We start from the raw sequence: 13,036 nt of genomic DNA, 5'->3' as shown, positions 1-13,036 counted from the left end.
GACGTTATTTAAGGGTTGCGAAATCATTTTGTTTCATTAGGGAAATAACTAAAATCAAGGTCTACGTGATTTAAGCAAAATGTTTTTATTTACGACGCATCACAGTACATTTTTCAATAACTCAGTAGGGTAGACACGTTTGTGCGTAATTACAGCAACGCATACATAATTGTTTCATGCACTTTGTTACAAAGGAGAGTACAACACGTTCATTTTTTTCTAAAATCAATCGGAAATATTTTTAATTCATTTTTCTATCTATCTATCTGTCTGTCTGTCTATCTATCTATCTATCTATCTATCTATCTATCTACCTAACTGTCTATCTTTCCAGCTATCCATCTATCTATCTTTCTATCCATCTATCCGACTATCTATAACATAGCTATCTATCAATCATCTATCTATTTATCTATCTATCTATCTATCTATCTATCTATCTATCTATCTATCTTTCTATTTATATTTCTATCCACCTATCTTTCTATCCATCTATATATCTATCTAGGTAATAATAAAAATGAAAATTCCACGGCACTTCAAAAGATAAATATCGTGTTTATTACACCAGACGCGACATTTCGGTTCTCTCTATAGAAACTTTTTCAAGCAGTGACAATACATATGGTGCAAATTGCAAGTATAAATACCATCAACATTAATAATTGAATAAGTGAAATAATTAACCATCATAGTGCAAATATATCCAAAATATTTCATAAAAAATCATTGAATCCACAATCAAATACGTGAATCATGTGCAGGATAAAAATATCATGTAAATACACATGAAAAGTGCCTATAATCAGAAATAAACTGCAGTGCATCATAACAGATATATTACATACAGATGTGCCAAATCATGTGTGCTGATTAAAAACATAATTGATGGGTGGGAGGAAATAGGAACTGTACCTGCACCAGCATGGAATCGCACATGTGGCTTGGCGTCTCAATAAAGAGATCGCGCATGTCAGGAAGTATCCACAGAGAATGGAAAGCAATCATGTGATCAAAAAAAGTCACGCGATCACCACTCCATAGAAACACCACAAACAAAGAAGGCTGGTAAGGCTACTTTCAAACTAGCGGCATGACGGATCCGACAGACTGTTCACCCTGTCGGATCCGTCCTGCCGCTATTTCCCCGTGCCGCCGGACCGCCGCTTCATCCCCATTGACTATAATGGAGACGTGGCGGAGCTACGGAGCAGCACGGCAGTGCACGGCGAAAGGCTGCCGGACTAAAAGTCCTGCATGTCCGACTTTTTAGTCTGGCGGCCTCTGACCGCGAACTGCCGTGCTGCGCTATTATAGTCAATGGGGACGGAGCGGCGGTCTGGCAGCGCGGCGAACAGCCTGTCGGATCCGTCCTGCCGCTAGTGTGAAAGTAGCCTTAGCAGAGTAAGTGATCATGTGTTCAAAAAAGATCACATGACCGCCGTCTACATGGGAACACCACAAACAGAGCAGTGTCTAGAGCTCTGTGCACATCGCTGCATACTGAAACTGAAGTGTCTGTAAAAATGTCATTGTATGTAGTCCCTGATAATGTTTTTATTTGTTTTACACAACTTTGTTGCAGAAGGTTTGGTTAACGTTGTAAATTTTACTTTGAATGTTTATTAAAATGTATTTATATATAATGTCTGATAATGTTCTTATTTGTTTTACATATCTGAAATATTGAGAAAAACAGTACTACACGACAAAAGCTATCGGTTCTTATGGAGACGTTGAACCTTATTCCTAAAAGTAAGAAAATTTGGAATAAGAAAAGACCATGTAAAATTGGTGCTGCTCGTATATTAGGCTGACTATACATTGTGGATTTCTACATTTGACAGGTGTTTGTACAAAATGATCGCCAGATGGCTTATTAGAAGATAGATGAATCTTTTAAAGATTCTAAGAAGTTCATGCGTTTTTTATACGCTTTTATTCTTCATAGACTTTTATTAGCTTGATGATGATTTAATAGCTTCGGGAAAGCTGGATACTTCAAATAAACCTGCTAGATAATAGATAGATAAATTGTTAGATAGATGGATAGATAGATAGAAAGAAAGTGGAAAGATAGACAGTTAGATAGAAACATATATAGATAGTTAGCTATATAGATAGATTGATAGAAAGATAGATAGCAAGATAAATAGATAGATAAATAGATAAATTGTTAGATCGATAGATAGATAGATAGATAGATAGAAAGATATATATGTGTTAGATTGATATGTAGATAGCTTGGATAGCTGGAAAGATAGATAGCTAGATAGATATAGTTAGATAGATAGGTAGATATATGAATAGATGGAAAGATAGATAGCTGGATAGAAAGATAGATAGATAGAAAGATAGATGGATAGCTGGAAAGATAGACAGTTAGATTAATATGTAGATAGCTTGGATAGCTGGAAAGATAGATAGATACAGTTGCAAGAAAAAGTATGTGAACCCTATGGAATGATATGGATTTCTGCACAAATTGGTCATAAAATGTGATCTGATCTTCATCTAAGTCACAACAATAGACAATCACAGTCTGCTTAAACTAATAACACAAAGAATTAAATGTTACCACGTTTTTATTGAACACACCATGTAAACATTCACAGTGCAGGTGGAAAAAGTATGTGAACCCCTAGACTAATGACATCTCCAAGAGCTAATTGGAGTGAGTTGTCAGCCAACTGGAGTCCAATCAATGAGATGAGATTGGAGGTATTTGTTACAGCTGCCCTGCCCTATAAAAAACACACACCAGTTCTGGGTTTGCTTTTCACAAGAAGCATTGCCTGATGTGAATGATGCCTCGCACAAAAGAGCTCTCAGAAGACCTTCGATTAAGAATTGTTGACTTGCATAAAGCTGGAAAGGGTTATAAAAGTATCTCCAAAAGCCTTGCTGTTCATCAGTCCACGGTAAGACAAATTGTCTATAAATGGAGAAAGTTCAGCACTGCTGCTACTCTCCCTAGGAGTGGCCGTCGTGTAAAGATGACTGCAAGAGCACAACGCAGACTGCTCAATGAGGTGAAGAAGAATCCTAGAGTATGAATAAATGTGAGACTGGCACTCACTATGTGGGTCACATCCACAGCATTTAATCTGAATAGGATAAAATTTGAACAGCAAATATAATCACACTGTAAAAGATATATCACACTCTAAAATATCACACTATTAATACATCACAGATTACAAATTATAATAACATATAAAATGTCCCATAAAAGTGTATATAAAAAAGGGAAATCCACTGGTAATAGGGTAAAATCTTCTATATGAAACAACGCCTCAAAGGATAAGAGTCCTTTCAGCTGGGTATGGTTGTATTACCCAAATCCTGCTTTTGTGACCTATGTTGTCAATACGTGCCGTATTGGCCTTTGGACAGTGTTCCTTTAGATTTTAAATGTACTCTGCATTCAGGCGGTAAAAACTCCCAAAAGTCCGTCTGATTGACGTATAGCGTCCACATTAAATCGCAATCTGGTCCATGTGGAGCAGAGCGCCTGTCTCAACGCTTATAGTGGTACTGGCAGCAATATCACCTGGTGGTCGGTGCTGGGGGAAAATATTGCTTACCGGTAATGTATTAATTCCCCGCAGTTCCGTTATCCAGCTTTCCTCTTACCACCGCAAGGCTGTCGCTGCTTCCCGGCGTCCTCGCTCTCTGGTATGTGTCACGTGATCTCTCCAGAGATGTCGCGAGATTTGATGTCTTTCTTCCGGTGTTCAAGTGAGATAGTACTCACAGTAGCAGAAAATGGAGCGCTCCAAGTTTGCAGATGATTTTTGTCCTAATCGTATCCGGATCCTTTATCACAGCAGGGGTATAACGCCAGATGCGTTTAGGGGACTTCGCTCCCCTTCCTCAGTGGCTATATCCCTGCTACAACGTCACGTCCTTTTATACCGCCACAGGTCCTCCTCAAAACCTGGACTGGAATGTGTATTTTATCATTGCGCTATTAATGCATTTTGCATGTGGTTTTTGAGCAACACATGCGTTTTTTATATATGTTCTTCATATTAATGCAATTAATACATCTAATGGAGGAAAAGTTGCTACCAGGTTGCCAAATATATAAAAAATGTAAAAATATATATGAAACCCCCAATAAAACTCAATTACATACAACATAAAAAGGGTAAGTATATTGCAGTCTTGTCTGCGATCTATATTGATGGAAAACATATTCAATGAGGTAAAGAAGAATGTTAGAGTGTCAGCTAAAGACTTACAAAAGACTCTGGCATATGCTAACATCCCTGTTAGCGAATCTACGATACGTAAAACACTAAACAAGAATGGATTTCATGGGAGGATACCACAGAGGAAGCCACTGCTGTCCAAAAAAGCCCATTGCTGCACGTTTACAGATTGCACAAGAGCACCTGGATGTTCCACAGCAGTACTGGCAAAATATTCTGTGGACAGATGAAACCAAAGTTGAGTTGTTTGGAAGAAACACACAACACTATGTGTGGAGAAAGAGGCACAGCACACCAACATCAAAACCTCATCCCAACTGTGAATATACTTTTTCCACCTGCACTGTGAATGTTTACATGGTGTGTTCAATAAAAACATGGTAACATTTAATTCTTTGTGTGTTATTAGTTTAAGCAGACTGTGATTGTCTATTGTTGTGACTTAGAGGAAGATCAGATCACATTTTTATGACCAATTTGTGCAGAAATCCATATCATTCCAAAGGGTTCACATACTTTTTCTTGCAACTGTAGATAGATAGATAGATGGATAGAAAGATAGGTAGATATATGAATAGATGGAAAGATAGATAGCTGGATAGTTAAAAAAGATAAATAGCTGGATAGAAAGATAGATAGATAGATTGTTAGATAGATAAAATATTTATCCATTGAACGATAGATTTGGGTTAGATAAATAATTAATTAGAACAGGACCTGGTGACATCATCCAAGGTCCTATAGATAGATAGACGGATCAAATAACTATTGCCAATATTTATAATAGCTTTATAAGAGGTTGATATAAGCTTAAAGGGGTTGTTTGGGTCCAGAGCTGAACCCAGACATACCCCCATTTTCACCCAGGCAACCCCCCTGAGCATCAAAGCAGTTCATGCTCCGATGCTCTCCTTTTCCCTGCGCTAAATTGCACAGCTTCAGGAGTTTTGGTGACGAACCGGGCTCTGCATGGGGCTGCCAGGAAGCCCGGTACTGATGGGCGGGCTTTAGCGCTGCCCTAGCCAGTAAAACAGCTAGGGCAGTGCTAAAGCACGCCCATCAGAGCCCGGCAGTGTGTTATTGTAAACAAAAGAGCCCTTGTCCTGCACGATCTAGCGTAGGGCAAGGGAGCGCATCGGAGCATGAGATGCTCCGATGCTAACATCAGGGGGGCTGCCTGGGTGAAAATATGGGTACGTCCGGGTTCATCTCTGAACACGGACAACCCCTTTAATACAAGCTTAATATAATTTTATTTTTAAACATATTAAAACTTTATTAAACTACTAACACCTTATCGGATCTAAAAGGAGATTTTAATGGGCGGTATTTTAGGAGTGGTTTGGGTGGGATTGTGGGCGGCATTATGGATAGAGTGGGTGGGGTTATGACCAGAAAAGGGGCGTGGTTACCTGTCACTTTGAGTTTGATGAGAATACCCGTCTCTTACTGCTAACATTCTTTTCAAAGGATTGCCGTTGAAAAATTTGATTGTTTTGTGTTATCTAACCTAACATTTTAATGTGGGGCAACACATTTAAGCTGTCCATACACATAAAATTATATCTGTCATTTTGGGGGTTTCAGATGACAGTCTTATGTGTATGTGAGCCTTCTGAGATTTTTAGGGAAAGAAAGATCAGCATATTGGACTTCAACAGTACCTGATCCTTTGTTTTTATGGAAGATGAACCACTGACAGAGGGAAACGTCTGACAGCTCCTCAGTCCCTTCTGACCATTACAATGAACATGCACTAAGCGTGCACTTTTATGGTCATATTGGATAAAATAACTGTTGACACTTGACATAACAAACTTTTTCCTGACAGCTATCTCATCTGTAAGGCCAGTTTTAGCCTGTACTCATTTGATTGATAAAGCCAGTGTTTTGTTAAGGTCCTGTTACACAGAACAATATTAAGGCAGATAGCCAGGAAGGAATCTTTCCTTCCTGACAATCTGCCGATCGCTGGTAGACCAATCTCCTCCAGAGTATGGGGAGGAGCAATCGCAAATGCCATCACTTCCCCATACTGACCGGGTTTTTGCCGGCAGAAGATCGTGTTTATGATCATGTTTGCGCACAGACAATCGGATAACCTAATAAATACACATTTAGCTAATTCATCGGGTAATTGACCGTACATTTATACTGCCCAATCGAGAGTTCATAGTAACGCTCGTTGGCGATGACCAGGTGGTGTAAATGTACCGCCAAATACCTGATCACTGATAGGACCACCTCTCTGACTTCAAAGCCCAGAATGAAAAGGAATTTAAATTAATAAAATACAAATTTTATTGAATCTTTTCCCATATTCAATCTGCTCAACACCTCCTGCTCTATAATATGCTGCCTGCAGCTCAAACACCAAGTTCAATGTGACAGGTTGCCTTTTAAAAAATAAAACAAGCAATATTCACCACATCAAGCCATAAACTGATGTTGTTTTGATGATTCTGGCTCCCCAGCTGGTTTCTTTTGCCCACCACAACTACTGTCCGAGACATGTCAATAGGAACCAGTAGAATAACCATTCCATTAAGTATTTGGGAGCAGTGATGAGCGGAAGGGGCAATATTCGAATTTGCGATATTTCATGAATATTTAGGTGAATATTCGTCATATATTCGCAAATTCGTGATCTTCAGTCATTATTTTCTTGATTGCGAAAATTTGCTACAAAAATACGAAAATTTGCGATCAACACTACTCCTAAAGTCAAAGATATTGCAGCCTTCTCATTGGCCCACAAGCAAGAAGCAGTGAGGGTTCATTGGTACTGATGAAATAATATCTAGAATATTCACGATAAGGGTCCATTTACACGTCCGTTGTTTCTTTCCTGATCTGTTCCGTTTTTTGCAGAACAGATCTGGACCAGTTCTGTACCCATTCATTTTCAATGGGTCCTGAAAAAAATCAGACAGCACAATGTCCGATTTTTTTCAGGACCCATTGAAAATGAATGGGTACAGAACTGGTCCAGATCTGTTCCGCAAAAAACGGAACAGATCAGGAAAGAAACAATGGACGTGTGAATGGACCCTTACGAAGATATAACACTATATTCTAGATATTCGCGAATTCTCGAAGTGCCAATATTCGCAATAAAAATTTGAGATTAGAATATTCGCAATCAACATTATTTGGGAGATCCAGAGCATGCTACTTATGGACTGGACTGCACACAAAGGTCTTGGTGGGAGGGGATGAGGGTGTTGGGGGGTGTTTTTTTGTAGTGTAAGTTTTGTGTCTTTTTTCCCCCTCCTTTTCGTTTTATTTTGTATGATCAAAACCTTAATAAAAAATATCTGACTCAAAAAAGTATTTGGGAGTTCAGAATTCATCCACCTAGTCCTCCCTATATTCCTGTGATTTTCCTTGCTTTTTTTTTCTTCTCCTCAAATAATAACACTTGTATCTCTCTTTGCTATTGCTATTGTGCTGCTTTGCAACTCTCCCTACTCCTATCCCCTTATCCAAATCAAAGCTCTTGCAATGTGCCAAATTTAATTTAGTTTGACAGGATAAACTGCAATCTATACTGTGCTCCATCATGCTTTCCGCAGTAAATACAGGCAGTCTCTCAGTCCCTAATATCATACATTACTATTGGGCATCTCATTTACGTGCTATTCCGTTTTGGGCTTCTATGCAGTGTGGGGATTCGTTCTGGTAGTTGGGATAAGCGGGTGCAATACAGAGGCAAAGTACAAGTTCGTAATTCAAATATCCGTCTTTATTCACTCATAAAGTCAACCAAAAAACACTCTTTGCAGGGTTGGTGTTTGTTTACACCGAATAGAAAGTTAGTGCATAACAAAAAACGTTACCTTGTCAGCGGTTCTGCCTCCAGCAGTCTAAATGCAGGCTTTAGGTGGCCTGCTCTCGCAACACATGGGTCTCAGCTTTTCAGCCCAGCACAGGGCTCAGATTACAACACACAGGGCGTTCTCTGCTGCTGAGCCCAGCTGCCTTTTTAAGGATAGCCAGGTGCTGTCAAAACCCGGCCTGGAACGTGGGGAGTAGTCACCCACCCAGCACTTTGACTACTCCCAATAAGAGCCGTCCCGGATCAGCTATTTACAACCATACTAAATAGCAAAAGTGTCAATCAGCATTAGTTGCCGCTGACACATGAAAATACCGGCTCTTACTTTACTGAGGCCAGGAACCTCGGTGACACATGCCTACCATCAATGATAACCCCTTGTACCTTCCTACAGTAGCCATACACTAAAAGGACTGAGATTGAGGTGTCAGTACCCTATCCCTCCAAATCTTGCTCTATTGGGTCCGATGAGTTTTACAAAACATATCTGGGACTCGTCTCATAAACGCTTGTCCCTGGCCTTCCATCCTTCTTTGAGGATTTCCTTTTTTCATACACTACTAACAAAAAGGTAGGGATACTTGGCTTATGGGTAAAATTTATGGAAAACTTAAAAGTTCACGCTACAGTGATATTATATCATGAAAGAAGGGCAATTAAGTAGATGCAATGGTCATCTCAAACAATTTATTGAAACAAAAGCCAACAACAGTAGTGGGTATATCCCCACAAAAATGTTGATGTCTCAAAAACTTGTCATGTGGCATTGAGTTTCTACACAGCGACTCAGCTGATCCCATATGTTTTCAATGGGATTCAGGCCTGGAGAAAGTGCAGGCCACTCCATTTGAGGTACCCCAGTCTCCAGCAGCCAGTCCCTACTGATGAGCTGGTGCATTGTCATCCATGAAGATTAAATTAGGCCTGTGTTGTTCATGCAGAGGCACAATGACTGGAATAATAATGTTATTCAAGTAGTATGTGCTTGTCACTGTACCATTCACAAAGTATAGGGCAGTTCTGTATTGACTAGACACACCAGCCCACACTGTAACACCACCACTACCAAGGGCTTGTCTGGCGACAACAGTGGCTGATGCATAGTGCTCTCCTTGATGTCTTCAACATCGTTGGTGGCCATAATTTCTGCTCAGCGTTAATCGACTTTCATCAGTGAACAGCACTGAGGCCTACTGGTCCCTTGTCCAGTGTAGATGCCTTCTGGCCCATGCCTGTGACTGGTGATGTGGCCAGGTAACCTTGCAGGTCATCTAGCATGCAGGCCACGCTGATTTAAATGGTTTTAAATGGTCTGACATGACACTTGGGTGCCTCTCACCTCCCTTAAATGTGCCTGGAGTTGTGTGGCATTCATCATCTGTTTCTGCAGGGTATTGTTCACAATTCACAATGAATCGGTCATCAATGTGTGATGTAGCCAAAGGACGTCCACATCTATGCCTTTCAGTGACTCTTCTAGTCTCTCTGAATATATGTTGTAACCTGCTGATGACATTCTGTGACACTCTAAGCTCAGTGGCCACTTCTGCCTGAAAACATCCTGCTTGAAGCCTCGCAATGGCAGGGTACTGTTGATCAATTGTTGGGGTCTCATGATGTCAAAATGTGACACAGCATGATGAGGAGGACTGTTTAAATACCAATTCTAATTGAACCAGGAAATGTATTGGGTGATTCATGGATCATACACCAGTTGTAGATTTTGCCGTTAAGCTCCTTGTTAGAGAAGTTGTGCAAAAAGTACTGAATCATTAAACAGCTGGACATTTGCATTGAAAAGTCACAAGGACACATTAAGTTCAACTGTAAAGGTTAGAGTTCATTTTAGGTTCATCCTGAAATTTCACCCACAAGCCAAATATCCCAAACTTTTTGTAATCCGTCTATAACAGTGATGGCGAACTGTTTACAGACCAAATGCTCAAACTGGAGCCCAAAACCTACTTATTTATCACAAAGTGCCAACACGGCAATTTTACCTAAATTCTACAGTCCAATATAGTATATCTTCCATGTACTTTATCATTTAGCTATAATAGCCTACATTCAATGCACTGCCTGTGCTGTTCATAATGCGACCTGCACCGATGAATGGCAGGAAAAGTCTATGGCAGGGTGCGGGTGCCCACAAAGAGGGCTCTGAGTTCTGCTTCTGGTACCCGTGCCATAGGTTTGCCACCACTGGTCTATAACATTCCATATGGTGCGGGCTTGGTCGTTGTGGGTCTCTTTCTCCTTACTGATAGTGTGGATAAAAATACGGTCCCTCGAACAGCTGAATAGTACCTTTACTTTGGCAGATGTTGAAAGACTTCACTATCACCAAATATGATATTTGTGATATCCTCTTTTTGGGCTCCTCATGTACACTGACAAGCAAAAGGGTAACGTTTTGCACTTTTGACTTTCAGGCTTCATATCTCACCATCCACTACAGCTTCGAATGTGAAACTACCATCATTTTATAGACAATCATCTTGGCTATCTCATAAATAAATTGGACTTGAAACTATTTAGCATATAATTAATTATGTAGATTCTTGTCATGTAACTGCATTGTTACTGTTTTGCTCCTGGTGGTGGAAAAATATTTTTCTTCTTGTATACTACGAATTACAACCTGTTCTGTGAGGCTGATGGGGATCTGATCTGAGGCTGATGGGGGTCTGATGAAGGCTGGGGGTGAGGGTCTCATCTGAGGCAGATGGAGGTTGAGGAGTCTGATCTGAGGCTGATAAGGGTCTGATCTCAGACTGATGGAGGCTGTGAGGGAGGCTGATCTGAGGCTGATGGAGGTTGGGGGGGGGGGGGGGGTCTGATCTGAGGCTGGGGGGGCCTGATCTGAGGTCTAATGGAGCTTGGGTGTCTAATTTTTGGGGATCTAATCTGAGGTCTGATAAAGAATAGGGATTTGATTGGGGGTCTGATAATAATTGAAGGGGCTGATTTGAGGTGTAAAATATTTTTTTCTTATTTTCCACCTCTAAATCTTAGGTGCATCTTATAGTCCAGTGTATTTTTAGTCCGAAAAATATGGTATACAAGGAAGGCTGTCAATAGAAGATAAGATCACCCACTGGATTCCCACTTGTACAAAGAGCAGATATAGTTCAGTGATAAATTCCAATTTATGAATCTTTTTCCACAAAACTTTATAGCAATCTACACAACTTCTTCTGCTCTAAAACATGCAGCCTGCAGATTGCACTGCATTTTCATGGTGACAGGTTTCTTTTAAAACCAATAGGAAAATATAAAATGCAGACAGTGCAAACAATGCATTTGTAGTGTCAGTGGTACCTTACCGTATGTTTTTTTCATTTTAGCTAGTTTCTTTAGTCTGGCGTAAAAAGCTGTTCTTTGTAAATGACCCTCCATGAGTCTGATCAAAAGCTGAATCATCTGCTTTATCTATACTGGAGTTATAGAAAAGAGAGATTTGCATATTTTTCATTTTTGGTCAGAGACTGTACCAGTTGGTACACGGAGAGAGTAAAAGAGAATGCATTTATTTTGTAAAATAAGAGCCTTTTTATTTCATGATTAATTGGATTCTTGTGTGTTCTTCTCCTCTCACCAGGTGGCAGTATGTATTCAACCTCTGCCATTAGCTATGAACAGACAGGGTTGAATAGAATTAAGTGAACAGCAGGGGGAGCAAAAAATGAGAGTTTATTTGAGTTTATCAGTAAGAATTGTTCATTGGAGCAAAGGGAGCAGCTAGAAGCTGGAGAGTGCAGTGATTAGACCTATGAAGATATCAGCTGGCTGCGGCTGACCTTAACATTTCATTGTAGCACTGAGTGCAAATCTCCAAATCATTAGAGCCAAGTGAATTATTTGGTACGCAGCAACCAAGATAAGAGAGAGAAGAAAAATTAATTTACCTGCTTTGGGCAATGTTCAGCAGGTGTAGCAAAGCAGGTTGAATCTCAACACAGAAATACTCTTTGTATTCAGACAAAGCTGGTTAGGAGCTGCAGCACAGATGAAAGCCTGTGCCTTCTTTTAAGGGCTCATGCACACGACCATATGCCCTCTGAGACATACGGTCTGTGAGCGGGCCATATGTCCCCGAGCGGCATACATCGTGCGGCCGGGAGCGCACAGCATCATAGGTTACTATGATGCTACGCGCATCAGGCCGCCCACGGGGCTATGTCAGTTATAGTGACTAATTGCATTCCTCATGTAATAACTAGAGATGGCCTTGCGGTTTGCCTGGCGGTCGTGTCACAAACATATGGCGATGTCCGCCGGCGCAATATTCTTTTGCATTGCGACAAATTTTGACCGATGACACATCCATCAGGTGGGACAGGACAGCCAATTGAGACATTTCAGCACATGGACACACCCCCACCCAATAACAGAACCCAATCTGGCAGCCATTTTACATTCTGTGTTTTGCCAGTGTAAGGAGAGGTTGCTTTGTGGAGCAGGGATAGGCTGTTAGGGACACCCAACGCTAGCTAATAGTGCCACAAAAGTCCTTTTAAGGACTGGGATAGGTGTGCTATCGATAGTTGTGATATACTGAGGGGTGTGATATACTTAAAATATACTTTCTAAAATAGAAAGTATATTATAGTACATTTGTATAGTGCAGCAGTTGTGTGCGGTTTTGCTGCAATACCACAGCTATATAGAGGGACAAATGCTATTGGAACAACTATTTGCAATGGGTGTGATATACCTGTTGCCCCCCCAAAAACTGATTGAGAGGTGTGATATACCTGCTTCCACAAAATACTGATTGAGGGCTGCAATATACCTGCTTTCACAAAATACTGATTAAGGGGTTTGATATACCTGTATAGCTGCTTCCACCAAATATTGATTGAGGCCTGCAATATACCTGCTTCCAGAAAATACTAATTAAGGGGTTTGATATACCTAATTCCACAAAATACTGATTGAGGGCTGCAAGATAACAGCTTCCACAAAATACTGATTAAGG

The 13,036-nt window shown here is 40.4% G+C and overlaps 1 long non-coding RNA gene across 1 annotated transcript in view; it reads right to left on the bottom strand.

The window, feature by feature from the left end:
* The window catches only part of LOC122928272, a 49,824-nt gene extending 38,345 nt beyond the window's left edge, over positions 1-11,479 (bottom strand). The window contains exon 1 of the long non-coding RNA XR_006387867.1: positions 11,382-11,479. This is a non-coding gene — a long non-coding RNA (uncharacterized LOC122928272). The remainder of the gene's footprint in view (positions 1-11,381) is intronic.
* Positions 11,480-13,036: the final 1,557 nt, after the last annotated feature.

The sequence above is a fragment of the Bufo gargarizans genome, chromosome 2 (assembly GCF_014858855.1).
Source record: "Bufo gargarizans isolate SCDJY-AF-19 chromosome 2, ASM1485885v1, whole genome shotgun sequence".
Taxonomy (NCBI): domain Eukaryota; kingdom Metazoa; phylum Chordata; class Amphibia; order Anura; family Bufonidae; genus Bufo; species Bufo gargarizans.
This window is presented reverse-complemented; position numbering and strand designations above follow the sequence as displayed.